The 7,500-nt window shown below is 43.4% G+C and overlaps 2 protein-coding genes across 19 annotated transcripts in view; both read left to right on the plus strand.

Moving 5' to 3' along the window:
• Positions 1–4,000, plus strand: part of LOC126578492 (potassium voltage-gated channel subfamily KQT member 1) — a 161,215-nt gene extending 157,215 nt beyond the window's left edge. For all 18 annotated transcript variants that reach the window (XM_050241095.1, XM_050241099.1, XM_050241094.1 and 15 more), the window contains one exon: positions 1–4,000. This exon is cut by the window's left edge and continues 1,506 nt beyond it. The gene's annotated coding sequence lies outside the window, so the exon portion shown is untranslated.
• Positions 4,001–6,620: 2,620 nt separating this feature from the next.
• Positions 6,621–7,500, plus strand: part of LOC126578497 (dnaJ homolog subfamily C member 22) — a 2,815-nt gene continuing 1,935 nt past the window's right edge. Inside the window, exon 1 of the mRNA XM_050241116.1 lies at positions 6,621–6,783. The gene's annotated coding sequence lies outside the window, so the exon portion shown is untranslated. The remainder of the gene's footprint in view (positions 6,784–7,500) is intronic.

Consider the following 7,500-nt stretch of genomic DNA (forward strand, 5'->3'; position numbering starts at 1 on the left):
CATCCAGCAAACGGATATGGTTATCGTTAAGAAAGATAAAGAGAGAACTAGTGGTAGGGAGAGAGCGAGAAGCTACTGGTGCGAGCATGCCGATGGTGCAGCACGGGATTGATATTAAAACAAAAAATGTCAATTATTAATATAAGCGAGCCGATACTTGAACGATACTCTGGCGGATACACTACTACAATAAGAACTTCGCTTCGCTCATGTACTCCAACCGAGGTACGGCTACAGATTCGTCGTAGAAAACACTCTGCCCAGGAAAGGGACACATTCGGTTTCTAGACCTGTAAATCAGAAAACAAAAAAAAACAGAACTATCCTTACTGTCTTTGCGACCGAAATGGGGCAATTAATTGTAACTACAACAGTGTAGCCAGGATAGAAACATGACAAAAGAGAGGAAAATATATAAATTTCAAAGGAACAGTGAACAAAAAAAAACGAACGCGACGATGGACGAAACACTAGCTCCCTGCAACCCGCGTGTAACACATGTAAAGACAATAATGAGCGAATAGTGACACTGTGCAGTGAAACAGAGGATATCCATCATGCTACCAAGAGAACGAAATGGAAACATGAAAAAAACACGAAATCAAACACTAACGTTCGTGTGGTTTGGCACAGCAAAACAAAGGCTAGCACAAATAAATTAAATTCGAGCGAAAGACGACGTAATACTAGAAAAACAAAGATAGGGAGGGAGAGAGAGAGAGAGAGTGCTGGAGAGCGAAAAGAAGGTAAAAAGTAAAACTCAACTAACGTGAAGTGTAGCTAAAAGTGTAATTAAGCCACGGTGAGTTGAGTGTGAGCTGGAGTGGAGAACAAAAGCGAACGCCATCAAAATACACTAGTGATATTCGAAGGGTGGGCAGGAGGTTTTAGAAGGTCAGAAAATATGCCTTCATGCACGTTGACCAGAAGCAAAATCTAGATAATACGAACTATAAGAAAGCAAACTCCAACGCTGGAAGCAGAGTCGAACATGCGCTAGTGAATGGAGCTAAGCGGAAGCTAAGTGTAGTTACTTTTAGAGAGTAAGCACGTCTTGAGGCGAACTATTATTTCAATTTCCCTCTCTCCCATGACGACGCCTTACCGTCCTCGAATGATGATTTGTGTTGATGTATTTTAGCGTTCGTTCGTTCGCTTTCTTTATTACTTTTCTACGTTCTAGTGCGTTAACTTGTTACGAATGTTTTTCACTATATTTTTTTATCACCGAAATAAATCCGTAATGTTTTAATTTCTCCCTCCCGCCGGGAGGGGTTTTGTTTTCTGCTTTTAGTTGGATAAGTTTCGCTTCCCTTTTGCTTTTGACGCCCTGCCGGCGTACAACCGAACGTGTACATATAACGAGGATTAAAAACTCACAACACAGAGACGGAAAAAACGTTGTAAATTTCAGTAAACCAAAAGGAAATACAGTTTTAACGAACAGTTACAGCCTACGCGCCCGCTCGCGGCTGAAAACGGTCCCAGACCGGCAGATCCACAGGGCACAGGAGAGAGCGGGGGCTACTGAAAACCCCTTGCGCCGGATTGCAGTGTAGCTGACGGTGATCAAAACAATGGACACACCACATACACACAACAAGGCCCCGCGGTTGGCCATCGGTTAATGTATAAGTAGCAGAAGAAATAGATATCGCCCCCAGATTACGAATCAGCATCAGCATAGCCCAAGTCTAGTGTTTAAGAAGAGCGTAGCGATTGTCTCGTCTCGTAACCTAACCACTACTCTAGCATTAAGGCATTTCGTACGATGGAACCTCTGTTTAGGTGAAACACATGTTTCCACATGTTTCTTTTCATTTCCATTGCCTTCCCCACTAGTAGTACACTGTTGATCGTGTGCCTGAGTGTCAGTGTGCGTCGCATCGCATCGCATCGCATCGCATCGCATCGCATCGTTGTGTTCCCTGTTTTGGTTTTCTCGTGAATTTGAATGGAGCTTAGAGCGCGTTGTTAGCGTTGTAGTATGATTAGTGCTTGTTGGCAAGGATTTTGTTTCTGTATCCCGTCCCAGTGCAGAGACGGCCACGGGGCAGCGGGGCCAAATGAACAAATCGAACAGAACTAAAGCCGTCCTAGCCGTTGCGTTTCACGAACAGCCTTCAGCACCGTTCAGTTGCCAAGTTGCTAATTTTATCATAAATGTTCATTAGCTAGTTTCGCAAATTGTTCACCATTCTTTTTCCTATGCGTGCGTCAAAGGCTTCCGGCCGATATTTTTTAGCAGAACGGTTATTGGTGAGCTTAAAAGTAAATCTTTTCACTTCGCCAATTTTGTTAGCGATGTTTTTGGACACCTCTCGCAAGCACCCTTCTTTCATCTTTCTTCGTACTGATAGAGAAACATTTCGAACATTTACGTTCACCGTTTTTGTTTCGTTGAACGACAATTTGAATATAAATGATAACTTTACATAAAAATAAAGGGATCACAGAAAATGGTACAAGAGCTTTACATAAACTTAATCGTAAGGGACAAAATAGAAGGTGATGAGCCGGAGGTTGGAAAGCAACATTTAGAGACCACAAATCCCACACGCATGTGCAAATAAGCGTGGAAAAAAGCGGGGAAAAAGGAGAACGTAGGAAGAAAAGAAGCATAAAACAAGCCATAATAGATGCTACTTGTGAGAGAGAGAGAGAGAGAGAGAGAACGAGCGGGGGAGAGAGTCCTTCCAATCGGATTGTCTACTTGCATGCGGTCTGCTAACGGAAGGCCAAGCCTCATGCTCTTGTAAGTGAGGAAAACAAATCAAATTAGTCCGCTAACAAGCATCTCAGTTTGAATGCTACGCTAGCGCTTGAAAGTAAATGTTTAATGAGCTCGCTACCGATCGCACCGACCTAGACCTAGCATACTGCATATGCAGCGCTCTGCCGTTCAGAAAGTTCCTCCCTCATTAGGTATACAGTACGCGTGTATGGTTCAATGCCGTTTTATTTGTTCGAAAAGTTGATTGTTAGCTGGTAGTGGTGGTAGCCGCCCGTTCCATGCAGTTGCATACCGATTTTCCATTGCGGCATGTAAATAGGCAACCGAGAAAACTTTATAAGGATGCCCCTGAGTTGTTACTTGCTTCCATTAGTGGCGTTTTAGGTGAAAGTAGGCTAATTACAAGCGATGACTATATTCCTGTTTGAAATGAAAATCGAAAAACTAAAAAGTAGAATCGTTTGGAGAGCACACTAGATTAATGAAGAAGAAAAAAAGCAAACCCTATAACAGTCACGTTATTTTACTCCCCGTAGCTAAAAGGAAATTCCATGGCAACAGTAAATGGGAAGTGAATAAGTGGCAGCGGCTACTCTGATAAATCGGATTTGGCGTGCGATCGATCAAGCAAGCAGCTTGTAGATCTGCGATCCAACTATATATACAAACACAAACACACATTTAAACGTCTAGCAAATTTAAACGCCAGAAAATATTTAGTAATAAAGAAACAAGAAAGGCGCGGCCATTGTAAATCGAACCAAATGTACACACAAAAACCCAAGCTTAACGGGAGATCGCGAACGCGAACGCGAACGCGTCTGGGGTTTTATTTTTGCCATTACTTTCGTCATTCTGAAAATGTGATACAATATTACGATGGTAGGCGTTCCCGGGCATTGCGATCCGTGCATGGTCCTGTAAGATAAAACCACGATAGTGCCGGGTACGCCCGGGCGGCACCGACCGACGTCGACAAAGACGAATGTAAAACACTAGCCTTCCCATCCACATCCTTCATCCCCTACCCGTTGCCGTTCCACGGAAGCATAGCATATAAACGATGCATTTAGCATGTATGGCCTGTAAAATCGTTCTGTCTGTAGTGTAGGCACAAAGAGTGGGGGGGAGTTAAGAGAGACCGAGAGAGAAAAAAACACGATGCGAGAAAGAAATGTAACCTAATAACCTTAATCGAGCGACAACGGCAGTGGATGCTCCGGCCCAAGCATTTATCAAACTTTATTATTAATAAACAAAAGTATCGTAGTGGACAAATAATATGTACCATTGTGCGTTGTCGTTTGGTAGTATTTACGACAGTTGAATTCCATATGGTTGATTTGAAGCACTACAGTGAGTATTGTTGGGCAATGTAATGCCTTTCATTATCCTTTGACTAATGGAGATAATATAAGTCGATTACTTTCATCAGAATCCTGATTCCGAAATCACGTTACAGCCCATGCCAGCAACCACGAACGAGAAACCTGCTTCAGTGTCTTTGTATCGCAATATTGTTTTCCAATCACTTGTTAATGGTAGCACCACTCAATGTGTGAATAATAGATAGCTTTTGATGGACCACAGATTTTGGGACGAAAAGGAAACCATTATGTATGTTTGCAGTCATCGAACTCCGTACATTTCAAGACAAGTTGTTACGCGACGTGACATTCGTAAGATACTTATCATGCAAAGCGGTTTGATCTTGATGTGGATACTTTTCGGTAGGTTTTGCCTTCAGCATATCTCTTGTGCTCATTGTTCAGTTACCCAGTTCCTATTATACTCGTAGCAAATTCCTGGTACCGACACTCTTGCTGGTCCGATGATCTATCATGCATTGAAATGAAACAACCGCGATCACAGTGCGATGTGCTCAACATTTCTGCGAGGACAGTTCGACCGGTGCCCCGCTCACCAATCGTGTATGACGTGCTTATGTTGCAAGTTGATAGTCTGTCCATGCTACACCCGGATGGTGAGGTCACACGATTGTTAGGCAGAATTACAGAGAGTGTCACTTATGAGATGTACCACGACAAGATCCTGCGCATACCGGCAGACAGCCAGTTCAACGAAATATCAGTAAAGTCGGCTCCACAACTGCAAACAATCAGGGTCTCGGCTGCAAATAATGCCCTGCGATCGTTAAATGTTGACAAGAGTGCCATACGAAGGATACCGACCACTCTGCGGCATCTGAAACGGTTGAAGTATTTGGTTATACGAAATAGTGCTGTTGATACCCTCAGTGTGGAACCTCTACAAGGCATGCACCGTCTCACTGACGTCTACTTGGAGTATAATAATCTGCATCGACTTAAGGTGAGCAAAGATCTAAAGGTGATTTTGCCGATCGAGAGACTGCTGTTGCCGTACAACTTGCTGGAATTCATCGATATGGAGTTCTTTGTACCATTCAAGAGACTTCGTGAACTCGATCTGAATCATAATCGACTCAAGCACATCGTCGCAAACAGACCTGTTGCATTACCATTGCTAAATTATCTTCAACTGTCAAGGAATCAATTAGTGCAGCTGAACGTCTCCAACTGGATTGCGCCGAAGCTTAGCATGGTTGCTCTGAGTATGAATAATTTAACACAGCTGCCTATCGGGATCGATAATTTAGCGGAGCTAAGCATCATTGCCATCGATAACAATCAACTAACCGTGCTCGATCTACAACAGTTGGAAGGCCTCCGCAAACTAACATCATTGCGCATTGCTAGAAATCGACTACATACTATTCTACCAGATTGTCAACCATTACTGAATCCTATTCCTTGTCGCGAGGTTTCGCTGCCCGCTCTCAGGGAAATACAATTAGAGCAAAATGTTTTATCTGACATAGATTTCAACCTCTGGGATATGCCTGTACTTGAGAATATAGCTCTTCATTACAACCGACTGCATCGCTTACGCAACTTGCCCAAAAAGTTTCCAAACTTAAAAGTCATGAATATTTGGAATAGCTCCATAGTCTGTTCCGATATACGTAGCATGAAAATCTACCTTGGAAAAAACATTATTAAAATCGGTGTAGAAACCAACAATAGTACTTGTTCGACAAATTCGTCTTTTCCACATCCAATTAAAATGGGAGTTGTATGCTGCAATGACTAAGATAATCGAAGTTGATGGCTACTTTAACAAACACAACATTCTGCGATTGATAAAAAGGATCGCGTAATTCATTCATTACCTAGTGGACCTTAGATGTTATTCATATGAATGTATCCTACATAAAGATCTTGCATTTATTTGGTACCTCTTACTGTGGTTTGAATAAAAAAGAAGCCTTGAAATAAAAAGATAAAAGATCTACTATACATCACAGTATTTTTGTTAAGCCTGTTAGACCATCATGAAGTTGACCCTAATGGAATGTTTTAATGTGAGGTGTGTATAGCTCAACCTTCCTCCTTCCCTCCATCTATCCTTCCAGATACTCAGAAAACAGTTCCTTATTTAATAAATATGTATGAAGAGCTATTGAAATCTTCACTCTCCAACAATAATCCACAAAAGTATGCAATCCGCTACAAGATAGTACGGAACGCTCGGCCTTTTTTTGTTTGCCTCGCATCCCGTTGTAAAATTGTAAAAATTCCAAACATAAATTGATAACCTTTACATAACAGCTCCTGAGGCAGTATTTAAGGCCGTAATTCATCCTAACATTGAACACGAAAATGATCTGTTTGAAATGGAAGCAGCATAATTCCATTTCGGTAAAAATCTCACGTTATACCATATTTCATGCACTTCGGCGCCGTTGTTGTGTTCATCCTTCGTGCCAGTTCATTCATCGTGCCGCCAGTAGCCCGTTCGTTCGCCAGCACCAACGGGGAATCGTCATTTTGAAGCAACGGCCCGATCGCCACGGTCAACGATCATCTGTACGATCCAGTGTCTGTTAGGCGAAGAAACCGGAGCAAAAAAGTGCATTGATGCACGATCGTGTGTTTTAAGACAGCTTGCGAAGAGTTAGTGAAGTTAAAGTTACAGTGTTTGGGCCAATAAAAACGCTTTAAACAAAGGTAGGCTTACCAGTGAAGACAGTTTCGTCTTCAGCAAGAAGCACGGTTCACCGCAGCACGCTAACGAACGTTCGAACGAAGCAACAGCGCGTGGGTTGTAACGGTACTTTCTTCGTTCCATCGTGTCGCCGTACCATTACCTGAGACAACACACGCTCGCACAGGCACGCAGCAGCATCAGCGATGGATGCGAAGCGAAAAGGGAGACGAGAAAGACTTGTGCGAAGCGTAAGGCAGGAAACTCGAAGCAAGTGCTGCTCGCTGCTGCTGCTGCTGCTGCTGCTGCGGAGAGTTGAGCGCATCCGCAGGCGTGATCATATACTCGGCTCGCTCGGGTAGAACAGCCGTGGTTTTTTTTTTGCCGTGGCTGGAATGTTCCAGGTTCATAATCGTGAAGCCAATGTACCGTTCCACTTCGCTCGTTTCCAGTACGCCCAGTACGGGTTCTTATTGCGGTCGAAGAGATTTGAAACGTCTTGTAACAGCACGGCTTGTGACGTCGAATAGAATCCCTTTTCTGTCCCCGTGCTGGGAGTGTTAATCATTCCCAGTTGACATACTTGCGGCTGGCACACAGTGAAAGTTGTGAATCAGACCAGCGGCCAACCATCGTGGGTGATCGTGCTGGATGCCAGTGAAACCGCATGCCAACGGTCCCGCCACCCGTTCGTGTGCTCATTTCAATTTCTCTACCGCAACGCGCGCAGTGATCCAAGA

This window comes from Anopheles aquasalis, chromosome 3 (genome assembly GCF_943734665.1).
Source record: "Anopheles aquasalis chromosome 3, idAnoAquaMG_Q_19, whole genome shotgun sequence".
NCBI lineage: Eukaryota > Metazoa > Arthropoda > Insecta > Diptera > Culicidae > Anopheles > Anopheles aquasalis.